The 16,476-nt window shown below is 37.8% G+C and overlaps 1 protein-coding gene across 1 annotated transcript in view; it reads left to right on the top strand.

Moving 5' to 3' along the window:
- Window positions 1-5,142: 5,142 nt before the first annotated feature.
- Window positions 5,143-16,476, top strand: part of LOC118324494 (disks large-associated protein 1-like) — a 28,115-nt gene continuing 16,781 nt past the window's right edge. Inside the window, exon 1 of the mRNA XM_035656868.1 lies at window positions 5,143-5,231. The gene's annotated coding sequence lies outside the window, so the exon portion shown is untranslated. The remainder of the gene's footprint in view (window positions 5,232-16,476) is intronic.

The following is a 16,476-nucleotide window of genomic DNA, read 5'->3' as shown; positions in this document are numbered from 1 at the left end:
TGTGGCTTGGTTGCTTCGTAGTGTTGGCTGATGGAGTGATTTGTAAATGGCAAGCTGGTTAGTATCACGGAGCCAGTGGTCCAAATAAAATATAGGGACACTGGAAAAAGTAATGTTATTTTATGATTGTAATTTGTTTTCCAGCAGTGTTCATTTCAGCATTGTATCTATGTACTGTATGTCACATTTGGCTGATGCTCAGGATGATGCTCGCTCATGCCGATGGACTGTGTATGGAGTGCAAGTGCGAGCAACAGGATGCTGACTGCAGTTATTTTACCAGCCAACGGTGTCATTATTAATTAGTTACATATAGAACCTTTAAGAAATAAACACTAAAGACAATACCACATACAAAAATAGGCTCAGAACTTAGGTGAGTTATAGACACTTTCTACTCATAAATAAATGATCTGACATGTCACATTAGGGGTGTCGCGATATACTGATTATTTTGATAATTAAAAATGAAATATTGATATTTGTGTTTCTTTCTATTTCTGCTTTGTGTTCAGACATAGTAGGTGGCAGAATAGGACCTTAACACTGGTTGCCAGTGTTACAGTTGAGAGTAATTCAATTGCCAAAAAAGAGACAAAACACACAATAAAAGTTAAAAATCAATTTGACTAAAAGCATTATTGTTTACTTTTTAAAAATTTCTATAGATATTGTGATAATATTGTTTTTGTGAATTCCCTTTTCTTCTTTGCAGTGCTCCCTTATTCCAGCAAATCTGTGTTGCTTCAGATCTGTTATTTACATTTTATTCATTATGTTACTCTCTGACTGTACATCCATTTGGTTTTTTGTGTCCCCTGAATTCTTAACAGTGCCAGCAACTCTCTCTGGCCTGCATTTGTTACCTCTGCAGATGCATGTATGTATGTGTTATATATATACATATACACACACATACACAAAACACCGGCTTTTTAATTAATGACTGCCTGTCATCAGTGTGTGGTTCTCACATTACAGCACTGTGAATTCATTAAGTGTGCCCTTTGGAAGTCTAACCAGCCAGGTGGGGTGCCGTCAACCCCCTCTGCCTCTGAATCACGCCATGCATTTCAATTGCAAATACTGTACACATCTCAATGCCCTTGTAAAAACTCCTAAAACACACACAACAGAACTCCTGTTCTATATTTTTTATTTTTTTATTTTTGAGCAGTGCAAAAAGTTTAACCTACCTATGTCTGGCTGGACAGTGGTGTTAAAACATGTTTTTCTGTCTAACCCTCAGTCCTGGAGATTTTTGTACACTCTTTCTAATTCTTAAGATACTCTTTGAGTAGTTCTCTGCTTCCTTCACCCTCATGAGCAGTTTCAGGTTTTTTGTGCAGCAGGAAAAAACATAAGACTGAGATTGCAGCCTGAGATGTGGATCCTGGTTAGTTTAATCACCCACGATTTATTCAAAATCTGGAATTATTTTAATCGCACAGAGATTTGGGTGCATTTTGAATCGGATTAGTGTGTGTTTTTCTGAGGATAGATGAGATTCTACAAGTTGACGTCTGACTCTGTGTCCATGCATTCCTTTATCCATTATGTATCACACTGGTCTGGCCCTCAGGTTTTCTAGGGATGCTACTGTACAGTAGCTGACTGGGTTTGCAGTGATGGGATTAGGCCTAATAGAAAGTCAGGTCAGAGCGGGCCACAGTTTGCATTAATTGTTTACCTGAGCAATGTCAGTCCAAAGTGACCAGCGACAGCCTTACTGAGTCATCACTAGTTTATGTGTAAGTGTGTGTATGTAGAGAGGAGAGGGGAGGGGTTAGAGACTGTTGTGGACTGGCAGGGCTAAATCTAAATCCTCCTCTTTTCCGTCAATAATTCTCTGCTTTTTCACAGCCCCTCTAATCCTCTTTCTGACATGACTCACCTCTGTTTATCACCAGAGTGCGCACATGCCTCAAACAATAAGGCAATAGTTTTTTTACAGTCTGTTTCTGTATGCGTATGTTGTGCATGTGAGAGTGTGCCTCTCAATCTGTACTGATCTTGATCTTCAGCTTGATAAATATTCTTGCCTGTGTGCATGTTTTTTGTGCTGTCTTCGCATGACAACTTCTAAGTTATGATATTATGAGCTCCAAATTCAATCTTTGTCCAAAATAAGCATCAGCATCAGATCCGTAGCCGACTGGTGTGAAGTCGTGCTGCTGTGAAAATGTAATAAAGCAAAGAGATAATCACTGCTTAAGTTTGAATAATGGCTCCGTATAATGGATCTGTGCTACACCACTGTGAGATTATGCATGATGCTGGCCAGGCAGGCAGCCCCTCTGGTGCTGCTGCTGACTCAGTGCAAGCATAGCTAGGGCTTGGGGGGTTAATGCAGCAGGGCCACGGGCTGATCCACAGCCCATCCTCATCTGCCAAAACTTCAAAGGATGCTCTGACAGAGTCTAAATCGCCATCTCCTCCGGTCCAGGCTCTGCAGAACACTTCCCCTCCCCCTCAGTGCACAGGTCAAACTCAGCCTCATCTTTTATGTATCGCTTACCCCATTGATTGTGCTCTAAGAGATTCATGAATACAGAGGGACCTATTTCTGTATCACTCTCCAGCATATGGAGGCTTTTTTTTTTACAAGGGGGGAAATTTGGTCATTTGTACAGCTCTCATTTTATTTCCCTCCCATTCTTTCCTCTGTTTTCTGTTTCTGTTCCCGTAATTTTTCATTCTCGTCTTATACCTATCTCTCACTGCGCATCGCTCTCCCGACTTCCACTTATTTTGCATAGAAGGTCACAATCATTTCCCATTTTGACAGACCTTTATTTTCTTTTTTTGGTATTTATTGTTCACTCATGAATTATTCAGATTGCAGATAGTGAATACAGTGAATTTGAGAACTGCAGTTACTTACAGGAAGCTGGAGATGAACAACTTCCTCAAGTCAAATCTGGACACATGTAGCTGCTCTAGTCTGCTTAGACTGAATTAAATAAAAGGCTACTTGTCCATGCATGCATGCTGTTACACCATAATGAAGACCCTTCCTAATCACTGGCTCTGATTGGATAGACTCAAGAAATTAATTAAAGATTATAATAAAGGTTTAATCTCATTTTTGATTTGTGTGTGTATGTGCCTGCTGTTTGAAAGTAGACACAGCTAGGAAAATGACATTGGGCCTGCTTTACTTATGCGGCTTACAGTACTCTCACTGAGAGAAGTTGCATTGTTACTCTGAAAGCTGTATTAGCATGCCAGCGGCGTGTCTCATGTATTAATTTATGTTCATCCCATGGTTGTTTACTCATTCATGAGTACATATGTTGATCCATTTTTTAACACCCCCCTCCCCCTTTTTTCTGTACCTGTTTTTAAGTGATGTGTGTGTTATGAACCCCAGCAGAGTGTGAAATTGAAATTCCACCCTGCTGAGGTGACGTGATTGACAGAGAGGAGAGGACATATGAGATGTGAAATCATATATTTTACTGAAACTGTCGTCAACTATGAATCAGCTCATTTAAAAACAGTTTTACCACTCTTGCTAACGTTTATATCACCACAGTATCATGTGTTCACAGTGAAGTATTAAATACTGGTATGAAATAATAATTTGCTTCCTAAATATTCGTCAGACTGTGAGTGACCTTGGGATTATAAGGTTTTATCTGTAATCTGAGATGCACATCCTAGTTGGTAAAACTGCATGCAGTGTAGAACTATATTATTCTTCAAAATAACAGGCAACTTAGAGGTAAAGTTTAGTATAAAAATATCGAAGCACATTTTTAAATGAGGTTTATAGATCAGGTGAGTTGCAGATAGAACCTTCTAATACTGAGAACTAATTTAGCACCAGCTCTCAGAGGTAGCATCAGGTCACCAAAATGTTCAATAATTCAACAGCTAGAAACCTGAATTTATCCTAGATTCCTACATATTAAAAGTTTGAAAGTTTTTCACATTAAAGGATAAAAACTAACTAAACTAAAACCACAAAATGTTAAGAAATTGTCAAAACTAGTTTTATGTAATAAGATAATTTTCTCTTTTCTCCACTAGCTTTGCATGAACTTTACATTGCAAGACTTTTTGTCTTTATTGGTATCCCTGCCTGCATCCATGACATATGAAAAGGACCTGAAGCCCCCCTGGAGTATCAGTGCCCTCCCTCTGACCTGTGTGTGTGTGTATGTGTGTGTGTGTGTGTGTGTGTGCGCAACCTGTCCCAACCAAGTCCCACCTGGCGCGCGTTGGATAGACCACCATCTGTTCCGTGCCCCCACATTGAACTACCTGCCACCTCCTCTTCATCACCTTCATGGGATATCAGAAAATTGATGCTTTCTAGAAAACTCATTTGCAATCTCTCAAAAGCACAATGATGAATCTCGTTTGGTTATTACGAGGGATAATTATATAAGATGTGTCTCAGAGCTAAATGTGTCTTACATAAGCCTTTTCTTGTGAGAAAATATCTTTAATAAAATGACAGGCCACTACCATGTGCTTTAAGAAATGGGAGCAGAGTGCTGGTGATCTGCTTTATTGTAAAGCGGAGTGAGTCATTGCCCTGAGACAAAAGACTGGTTTCACCCTCCCTCAAAAAACCTCAAGGACTTAACACGCTAGATTTAAAGATGCTCAAACAGGCTTAAAATGAATTTCCTCCTGTTATCTCTTGTTTTTTCTTGCCGGCAATGAATTCTCCACGTCCCCTCCCTCCTTTTCGTGCTGTTTTCCTGAGATGTTGCTTCCCAAAAGACAGGGTTTAGGATCAAAACCAACATGTTGGTGCTGTGATTTTACAGCCAAACAAAACTGGGCTTAGCTGATTATGCATACAGCCATTTTAATGTCTTTTAATCCACCCTCTCTGGTCAATGAAGATCAAAGTTTTCTATTTTCTTCTGGGGTCTAAAAGCAGGAAGGGTTTATATATTTCTTTTTTTCTTTTCCTTCCAAAGTATAATTGCACTGTCCACCATCCCCCAGCATTTCAGCGGTAATTGCAACACTGAAGTGAGTCTGGAAAAAAAGCACAGGGAGCAACAGCACAGCATGTGCACATGGCACATGGGCCAGCACGCTTAGCCACCAGGGCACCAGGAGTGTTTTGATATGTTTTGATGAATTCTCAACCATGGTCTTTGTCTTGTTATTCAATTCAAGGTGGAGAAATGTGCATGCACAGAGGACGAGGAGCCTGGAATTAAGCACAGGAGAGAAAAGATGCCGAAGATGAGACAATAAAGAACGTGAGTTACACTTTACACTGGATCATTATACTGCCTACAGTGCTGCTTTAAGTAGCTTTGGATGCAACTTTTATTGATGCACAGGTCAGTGAGTGCTTGTAAAGTAAGTTTCACTGAGGTAAAGCAGTACATAAAGTAAAACCTTAAAATATATTATCAACTACGTTTAGGCTGCCTCTGAATGCTGTCCATTTTCACACCTGCACACAATTCACCTTTGACCTTTTGAATACAGCCCTCTATGCGCCAGCTATAACCTTTTAGTGCACATCTGCAAACATATCTGTCAGGGCTGACAGCCTATCATCGATAGCAGCAAAAATGAGACAGAAAGAGACACAATGAGCAGACAGTGACAGAGGGGCGAATGGCAGGAAAAAAGGGGGATGGCAGAAAGATGCAGAGATGAGACAAACAGACAAAATGAAAAAGTGGTTTCACAGAGGCTGTTTGGATAAAAAATTTTTTTCCTGTTGGTGTAATATTAAGTGGTGACGGAACAGATGGCGTTGGTGAGATAAACAGTTTAAAAAGTGTGTAAAAGTGCTTAATAGCAAGTAAAAGTGCTGAACATGTTCACATTACTGTGTGAAGCATAAGTCAAAGCACTCTAGCTATGTTGTGCAGAAGGCGAACAAGAGGAAGGGCAAAGGATTTTCGAGTTATTTCTGTCATAGGAAACAATCTGACATCATAATCATTGTTTTACTATTTTCACTTGCTGATGGATGCTGTGTGGTACACTAGTGATATACCATGTTACATTTTTGTGTCTAAACAGAAATATAACACTTCACCTAGCTCCAGTTTGTGCCTGCCATGTATTATCATTACATTCCAATCCAAATAGACACACACAATAAAGTGTTAATATTTTTTTTTCTATTTTACAAAAATAACAACGACGTGTCAATTCTGGCTATCTTAATTAGGAAATTAAGTAATTAGTGTGTGTGTGTGTGTGTGTGTGTGTGTGTCTGTGTGCAGTAGATGGAATATTTTTTCTTCCAGATGGTTGAAGAGTCTTTAAAGATTCTAGAAATGTGTTTCGCTGTTCGGCAGTATTCTGGGTTTTTCAAAGATTGCTGGGTATTTATCGCCTTTCCTAGCTCTGTGTCTCACATGTAATGATAATACATGAGAGGCACAGAGGGCTCAGGCCTGACCATGCTGTTTGCACTGTAATTGGAGCAAATACATTATTATTATGATCAACAGAGTACTTGCTTTGTGATTGGAATCTCTTACACATTTCTTATACATGCAACCATTTTATTAATTACTTTTTAATTCATTTAGTAATTAAAAATGATCTAATCTAAGGTAAACTTATTAAAATACAATAAATTGGAGCTGTAATCTCTGGCCACTTGTTTATTTGTCATTTGTTTGTTGACATCTCAAAAAGTGTGTCAGTCTGCTTGGACAATGGACTGATTTGTGTACTGACTTATTCTGAACTATAATGCAATATACATAGTTGTTATACTTGCAGGAAATAATTCTGATTTTTTTTTTCTCCAGAATAAAAGTGTGTTCATAATTATTACAGCAGCTGCAGTTGAATTAGGATGGAAATAGTGCATCGTCATTTGGTTAATATATAATCACGCACGGGATCCCATCTCAGGCTCAGCACTTGTAGACGAGCCAACCCTGAACCCTAAGGCCTGGGGCCACTGCCAAAAAGCTGGATTTACAGCGAGCACAGCTTACCATTTGAAAACGTATCATTGCACTGAGTCATGTCATCATCGAAGGCTATTTAAAAAGAAGTAATGTGGTTTATAAACAGACTCTAAGCCAATGTGTTCTGTGTCCCAGGGAAGCTCAGAGAGAGGGGGAAGGATTCAGCAGGCAGTGGGATAAACAGGTTGATCACTGAGGCTGTATCACAAAATTCCCACTGTGCAGCCACACTCTGCAATTTAACATTTTTTTTCAAATACCGAAATCTTGATGTTATCCTGTGCAAACAACATTTTGGGTTTCCAACATCAAGCGGTTTTCTGTGGAGTGTGTTTATTGAGATTAGGTAGGGAATGAGTGTGTAATTAGAGACGATCAGATGAGGTAAATCTTGGCCAATGGGGGGAGAGCCATGGCGCTGATACTTGGCAATCACAGCAGAACAGAACGGACACAAGGCTAGGGAAAAGATAGAAGAGGAACGATCAAAGAATGGAGAAGGGTTGTAGGTCAGTTAGAGAGGGAAAAGAGGAGAGTGTTTTTGGATAGAACAGAGAGGAGAAAAAGGGAAGGTAATTTGAAAACCACTCTGAACTGACTGGATATCCAGCTGGACATTACATACACTACTGATAGTGTGGAAATGTGTGAGAGCTTCTCCTCATACCACACTCACTCAAAGGTGCTTGTCACCAGTACTCAAAGATTAACAATAAACTGCCTGGACTGAGCTAATCTACTGTAGTCAGCGTGCAAGTAACACATTTGTTTGGAGCTTTGAGGCAAGGTGTTGTTATTCATTTCTTCTTTTCTTCCACTGCCTGAAATCAAAGAAGAGGTTTATTGAAAACATACATTGGCATAAATACAGTGCAGTAGATTATACATACTCAATTTAAAGACTAATAATTGTAAAAGTGACATTTAAGAAATAGTAATCACAAACATTTATTAATCCATCCAAGCTTTCAGCAACTGTTTAAATGGTTCAGTGTTTTAAAATGCTTTTCTGATTAAGGTATTAATGAGGTCCTAATATATTTTAATGTAGAGCACTGGGAAACACTCAGCTAGAACTTCTTTATCTTTGAGCCTCCCCAGTTCATTAATTCATAATAACACATTTGCAAACTAAATTTAAAGTCCTTTTTCTATCTTTCAAAGACTAATTTCAGATTATATCTCTTTGTTGCAGAAATGAGACTCCTCAACCGTGGTTCCCATCTTGAGTGTTTCCCATGATAACATCTAAAATTCAAAAAGTTAATGTTATTTAACATTGTGTGTCACCTCAGTATACCAGTAAGTTGGAAGCTCTTATCTGTGTGTACCTGAGCAAATTATGAAATGGGAAGCTAATTTAACTTGCTCAATGAGCGGCACATTTCACAGTTCATTTGGCCGTTCATGAAACACTCAACAGCAAATCACCTTTACACCCTCAATGCTTGCAATGATTCTAATTCCAACACTTAAGTGCTGGGGCAGCCAAGGAAAGACATTTATTGGATGTACTTTTTACAAATACTGAAAATATGACTAACATTCACTTTTACTTGACCTGTGTACTCTTTAGTCTCAATGGAAAGCCTGCCTATAATATCCCCCTCTATAATAGCCTGTAAAGTGTTGCTTTTAATTTTCTGTTTCCACACACATTCAGTGTTTGAAGATTCTTCTTTCAAGAATATTGTTTAAACAGTGGAAAATCACTGATTTCTTAATGCATGTTTCTCTATGTTTTTATATATGTAAATATTGATTTTATTGACCATGAATGCACAAATAACATGTAATATCTTAAAATGAGAATTATTTTGCTTTTAGGATATTGGCTCATACAATTACTCCAGCCGGAGTGAATCATAAGCTAAGGAGAGTTAATTAGAGGCAGACATGATGCATCTAAAAACAACTCTATGTTGCACTAGCTTTGTTCTCAAATTCTCATCTCATGTCTGTCTCTTTCTTGATGTCTGTCTCTTTCATTCTGTGTTCTTACATTTTAATGCAGTGTTATTTATTATGGATGTTGCTGAACGTCGGCCCCTGAATGACATAACATGTTGATCCATTCTGTGAACAGAAAACAGCCACTGAATTCCTGCTGAAGGGAGACAGTCTCAGTAATCTGAGTTTAGCAACAAGGCCCGAGTCTTGAGTCTTTGATAGATGCTGGCTAAACCTGGGTTGACAGGCGACATAATTGAGTCCATTTTGATGACATAAGCCTTGCTGATTTCATTTAGTTGGGAATTTTCATGTCCTTTCCGTGTCGCCGAGTTTTGATGTGAGGTCAGCTGGGAGCTAGCCGCTAACCGTCAGCACACAGCGCTCACCTGGTCTGACACCTGCTCTCTGTGCAGGCAGCATGTTTGGTTGAGGCTCAAATCTCCACAGTGTACAGGGAGAGTTGGAATTATGCCTCCTAGCCTCACTGCGTGTGTGTATGCATCTGTATTTGTGACTGCTTTCCTTGTGTATGTGTGTGTCGCATTGAATATGCGTCCACCAGCACTCATGCGAGAAGACAGCGGGTTAGACCCCCCATCCCCATCCCCCACCCCTCTTGCTCAGTTGGATCTCACTCGAGATCTGTCAGGCGTCTGCTGACGTGTCCTCAATGTGACATGCCACCCACAGTGAAGGAAAGGCACAAATCATCCAGCTTTTTCTCGTCACTTTACCCGAGTACCTCCCATAACCAGCCTGTGACCCTTGCCCGCAGAAGTTAAGCAGATAGCCTCGTATTAGTCTTAGAGATGGAGTCGAGGTAATCTCATCAAAATGCTTCAGTTGGTCGTCAGCCCATTGCATAAAGTGTTTCCCCAAAAGAAATAGATGGCTAAATCTGCTTTTTTCCCCCAGTTGTGTTGACTTTTTTTTTCAGCAAGCTTAATTATATTTTGAGCTGCAGGGAGTTATTTCATTACAGCATTGTATTCAAATCACAAATGATTGTTTGGTATTAGGCTTTGCTATCACTAATACAATAGTGATGTTAATACAATATTTAACATTTATTTAGCATGTATGTTTAATAAAAGTTTATAAATAGTTTGTTAAAGGATAGTAGTAGGTATTTAGACTACATCAGCTAAACGCATATTAACACATTAGTTGTGTACACTTAAGGTCAGCTCTGTTTCCTGACATGTAATTAACTGTAGAATCAGTTGAAATCACCTGACACTCTGAACGCCCCTGGCAGCAGTTTGATGTTAATGCTGTCTGACAGTGTCAAGTGACTGTACTGTGTTTACTGTACAATCAAAGTACGTGCGCAAAGCCACACTGCTTATTCCAGCAGTAAATGTGGGTCCTTACTTCTTTTTTTTCATAAAACAATACGAATGCTTTGCAAGTCATGTGCAATGATGCATCACATTTTTAGTGAGCCTGCAGAGGGTTAAAAAACTATCATCATGTGAAACACATAGCGAGGCAGCTGAATATATGCACAGTTTGTTTTGTTAAGTTTAATTGTCCATGTTCAGTTCATTTGTGTTGCTCATAAGCAACTGCAGGACTGGAAATACAGCTATAATGAAGAAGCAGCAGCACTCTTATTATCCGCTACAAGTGTACGAACACAGAAGAAATGCCAAAAGGAGGAAACAGTTGCGAGCCTTACGCTGACATTAGCAGCATTTGCAACTTTTTCACATGTGGGTCATGGCCGTGGCTGATGGATGAGGCTGTGGTGTGTTATGTAGAACAGCACAGAAATGCACACACACAGCCTGAACTCTACAGGGTTCGATTTAGTTATCACCGTCACAGCTCTATGCCACTTCCACGTAGTCCAGGATTAGGCGGCACAGATTTCACAGCACTTAACACAGAATATAAACATGAAGGTTATTATTCTGTGTGAGTACAGATAGAAATGTGCATATCCAAACACAGGCGGATGCTTTTTACCTGATGTTTTATTAGTTTGTGTTGGCAGGCTCAGAATAGCTTTCTGAATGTTACAGTGTCCCACTTTGAGAGGAATTGTGATAAAATGCATATTAAGCAAAGGGACTGAAGCACTTCATTTTCATACATATACATATAAATGCATGATTAAAATATATTTTTTGTCATTGTAGTGCAACACCATAAACAATACAGGAATAATTTGGACATTTTGAGGTCTATCCTGGATTTTATACTCACCACTCATGTACAGATGGGTGACAAAAAAAATAAATAGACAATGGGCCCCAAGTAGATACCAAAATAGCTTCAGTATACCATGCAATAATTCTGCACTCTGTATTGATGAACACCATTCTATCTGGAAATAACTTTTTACATTGGGAAGGGAAAAAGGGGTTTCAGATAGTATTTGACCATCTGACAAGAGAGGAGCATGTTGACACCTTAACAGTGTCAGTAAATCTCCCATACACACAGAGAAATAAGGGTATCATTTCTGTAACTAAAGGTACATTTGTTAGAAGAGTATCCTATATGGTACGAAAAAGGTCCTTAAGGTGATAACTGTGGACCTTTGGTCATTTTAAAGGTACAAAATCATGGCTGACAGAAATAATTGTACTTGTAAGCTTAAGGTACAGGAAAATGTCACAGCAAATCAGTGATCACAAAATATTGATTTAAATAGAGAGTTGGGTTTACTGAAATAATTTAATGAGCAAAGAACCAGGACAGTACTTCCATTCAACTTTTTTAATTTTACCACACGGATGTTTAGGGCAAGATGCCCTTCTTCAGCGTGTATTGGAAAGTTTTATTTATCACTGTTTTATTGTGCCACTTATGTGCCTGTGATAAGTGCACTTGTAGTCGGCACTGCTGAATCTTAGATTGTTTAAAACTTGATTTAGGCCCTTACAGCATTCCCTTGTTATGGACAAATCAGCTCTAGCTGAACAATACAATGAAATGGTACTGAAAAGTGTTAAAAGATAAACTAATTGTTATTCCTTAAAATAAATTTTGGTGAATTATTCTAAATGGGCAGAAAGTGAAAAAGCAGCACTTCTGCCTCTCTGCCTGTAACCCCAACTGCTGTGGTTGTACTGGGCAGCTTCCAGGTATGAATGTGTAACTGTAAAATAGCCTGTCTGTACCTTTCCAATGGGTAAATTTTTGTACCAGGACATAAAGGTACATTTTAGTCACTAGGGGTACATAAACAAATAAAATAAAAACATAAAAGTTATTTTAGAGATACAGAAAAGAAGGTACAAATATGTACCATGTTCAAAGGTACAGTGCTTGTACCCTGCTAAGGTACAGTTGGAGTAACAAAGCATTTGTACCCTTTTAGAAAGCCCAAATTCCTGTACTTTGATTTCCTTAAGTGTAACAACCATTGTGCTAAACACAAGATTAGCTTAACAGAAACATCATTGTTATATTCTTTATAATTGTATTTTCTGGAGGACTACACATTATAATACCGTGATTAAGGATTTATCTGTTTTTACACAAACTTAAATTTTTTCCCATTTAAATTCAATTATAATAAAACAAACGGATTAAAGCAACAAGAGCAATAAAACATATCCAGGATAACTGAAAAGTTTTAGTTTAATACCCAGGACCAAACAAAAAAATGTTTTAAAGAGGATATAAAAATGATTCAAACTCCACAAATCTCAAAAAATTCTCAAAAAACACAAATAGTCCTCTTTTAATGTTCAGCAAAAACGTCGAAAAGAAATATAAAATAATTAAAAATATATCATAATATAAACCAAAAAAAAACAAAAACGAAAACTGTTATTAATATCATTTTATCAAAATAATATTTCCTGAAGACTCCAAGTAAATGTAAAACATAACAAACTAATTAATTACTGTCTGTTACATGGATTAAGGGGATTCTTACAATGTCATCAGAAAAACTGTCTAAATAGTAACACTTAAGTTGAGGGATTTTTATAAATGCTTTTCTTAACATAACATAAATGCACTGTGTCTAGATATTTCTGATTTTATATCATATAAAATTTACACCTGTGCTTTACTTACTTACTTCCAAATTATATAAATGTTTATAAACACCCAAGTGAAAATATAAAAAATGAGTGTTTCTGTCTGATATAAAAGATCAAACAACAAAGCCAATACAGTTTTTGGAGGGAAAAAAGTTCAATAAAGCCACCATAAATAAGCAGGCAGAGGAAATTAGGACCAGTGGGAAAAGGACATGGAGGTCACCATGGAATACAAATGGATTTTCTTGTGGAAGACGATGTGTAAAAACACACACAATAATATAAAACAACAAAAAACACAACCGCTCTAGGATCTGATGTGGGACACAACCAGATAGCCACTGCTTGTGCTTTAATAAATCTTCATGTATCCCACAGGGCATGCAGGAAATTGTGAAAATGATCAAAACTCAAGTCCTTAATCAATCATATTTTTTTTTAGAGTATAAATAGAAGTCCTTGATTCAAAACATAAAAATATTATTATTAGGGCTAATAAGACTTGTTATCGCTGATTGTGAAAAATGTTAATAAGTATAAAAAATGATTGAAGCACTTAGACATATGGGTGACTTTACAAATTCTGTTAAGTATATCCCTCCTGCCACAACATGAACTGTGGGATGGACTAAAAAGTACGGTACAGTACATGTACTAGAGAAAGAGTAATCACTAGGGTATGGAGGGCAAAAATCTGAATAAATTAGTGAGGAAACGATGAAAGATGGGGGAGAGTCTAGCTCTGTTGTAATTACCTTAATCCTATGATGAGAAATTTTATCGAATGTAAAGTTTAAGTAATTATCCCAGGAGACAAATGGTACGATTTTAACAGGGGCACAGGGGTCCCACTGATACGAATTTGACTGAGTATCAAAACTTATGTAAATATATAAAATGGCATTCCACAGACCAACCAAAAGATCCGAAACCCAAATATGCATCTTACTACCGCTAATGAAAATCAAGTTGAACAGGAATGGACCTCCAGCTGTACAAGCGACCAGGGAGCGAGATACCACAGCACTGTACCTTTTTATGAACCCATGGTACATTTTGTTACCTTATTTTCTGTACCTGGTCTAAAAGAATATTTCGGTGTATCACTAATTAACGTTGTTTCTGTTCAGCTAACATTAGCGTAAGCAAGGTGCACACTAAGAAATCAAAGTACAGGAATGTGAGAATAAAGGGTACCAAATGCTTTGTATCTTCCAACTGTACCTTAGGCAGGGTATAAAGCACTGTACCATCTTGAACATGGTAGCATTATTTGTACCTTCTTTTCAGTATCTCTAAACAACATTTCTATACCCCTAGTGGACAAAATATATGTACATTTAATGTCCTGAGGTAGCAAAAATGTACCCATTGGAAAGGTACAGAATTGGTACCCTAATGGGTACAGCCTGGAAGCAACTGCTATTTTTTTTACCTTTTATGTGGCAAAACATACCCCTTAAATAGTGGACACACATATATGTATTCCCTATATATATCTATATATTAACCTTTATTTATTAGGGAAGGAGTGGAGAAAGCTCCTCTTTGCAGGAAACACCATGGCTCACATTAACTAAAAAACCAGCGGTTGGGGGTTAAGGGCCTTGCCCAAGGGTATCTCAGTGGTGGTAGATGGTGAGGGGGGACAACTGCTGCTTCCTTTAACTTTCTGCCTATTATAGAATTATTCACCAAAATTATTTAAAGAACTAAACAATTGTTATTTCTTTCAACAGTTTTCATCTGTTTAACGCTTTTCAGTACAAGTTTCATTGGCCATATTCAGCTAGAACTAGATTTGTCCATAATAAGTAAATGTATGTAATGTGCCTAAATCAAGATTTATCAAATCCTGTAAGCTTCCAAGAGTGCACTTGTCTCACAGCACAGTGCCATAGCAGACTGCAGGGGAAAAACAGGGTTGCACAACCCCAACTCCCATAAGATGAGTGGGCCATGGCATGAAATAAAGTTGAAATAAATACAGAAAATAAGTCCCCCATCAGAGGAATGCAAAGAAAATGGCTGTGGAAGCTTTCATTCTGCTACACTGACAAGTTAGAGACTTGTTAAGAATTAACACATTATTTTTTATGGTTTTTTATGTTCCATTATTTTTCCGTTTAGCACAACTTTCTTGATTATTTTTTAATTTTGTGTTAGCAAGATAACAACAATAGCCTAGTTTACTGATATGGCTCACTTATTAAGTACAATGCACTGTTGCAGTTCTATACTTTCTTGTAATTTTAAATGCAAATAGATCATCATCGATTGAGTATTAAATTTTGTCCCACATTTGAATGATGGAATGAATTTCAAATAAATAGTAACACCCCTTACGCATATGATGAACACCTAGTGCTGTAGGGTATATATAAGAATATTGTTACGTACAAACATCAAACTGAAGGGAATATTGCTTTACTTTGACAGGGTTCCGGTGTCACACATCAGTAAGATAAAGCTCAGAATTTAGCCAAATCCCCTGAGAGAGCACGACTGCCTTATACAGAATTTTATATCTAACTGTAAATGGTACCCTTTAAACTCTTTATCCTTGATCCCCACTGTATGCCCATGATGGATTCAACCTTAAGTCAGACAATAGCAATCTCAGTAGTGTCATGGCCCTTTGTTATGAGTCAAAGCCAAGTTTCTGATCCACGCAGTTCAATGTTTTTCCTTTTAAGATCAAGGGATTCATGAATGAGAGTATTCATCTTTATAGAAAAGGGGAAGAAGGATTTTCAGCACAGCAATCCTATAGTCAGAACTTTTCTAATATATTATTGCAACTTATGTATTTCTACGTGCAATGTCTGCATGAAGCCATCATAGGAGATGTTAGTATTGGTTAGAAATATGTATATGTACAATTCCAGTGAATAAAATTTTTTTATCCATGTCTTTCATGGAAAATATAAATAAGTAGATCAGATATGACCCATAAAATAATTGTCATTTTGAAATGCTTTTGCTGAGCCTTACATAGAAATCCACTTTCAAAACTTCCTGATATAATTTTTAAATGACCTTAACCACGCTTAGTTGCCTCCATTGCTGCATTTTCAGCAAGTCCATACACTCTTCTGTGTTGAAGTTCTGCAAACAAGTAGCATGAGCCTCAGTGACAGCTCTGCCTGAGACAAACAAAACCCAGATTTCTCTAGACTTAATACCTTTGTTAATTTGTTTACCTTGATCCAATAGACCTCATCACTAGAGGAATTTGTCTTCAGAATGTGTTTGGTGGGTCCTGAGCTATAACTCAACACATTCACTCCATTTGTCAGAGAGAGCCCTGACAGTCAGCCTAATTAGTTTGGTTGTGACAAAGGAGCTGTCTTGTGGAAACCAGGAACATCAATCCATCCATGAAGCCATGTGTTTTCATAACGCAGCCAATACAGCAAGTAGAAACATGCCTATTAGGTGTCGGGGGAGACTGCATCTAAAGACAAGTTCTAATGATCTGTTTTGATAAAAAAGAAAGAAATAATCTAAATCTAATTATTTTGCATCTTTTGATGAGATGCCAAGCAGTTATTTAATTCCTGGGTGTTTTGAATAAAGCCTGCATACAAATTACACTG

The sequence above is a fragment of the Morone saxatilis genome, unplaced genomic scaffold (assembly GCF_004916995.1).
Source record: "Morone saxatilis isolate NCDOM2014 unplaced genomic scaffold, NCSU_SB_2.0 Contig0, whole genome shotgun sequence".
Taxonomy (NCBI): domain Eukaryota; kingdom Metazoa; phylum Chordata; class Actinopteri; family Moronidae; genus Morone; species Morone saxatilis.
This window is presented reverse-complemented; position numbering and strand designations above follow the sequence as displayed.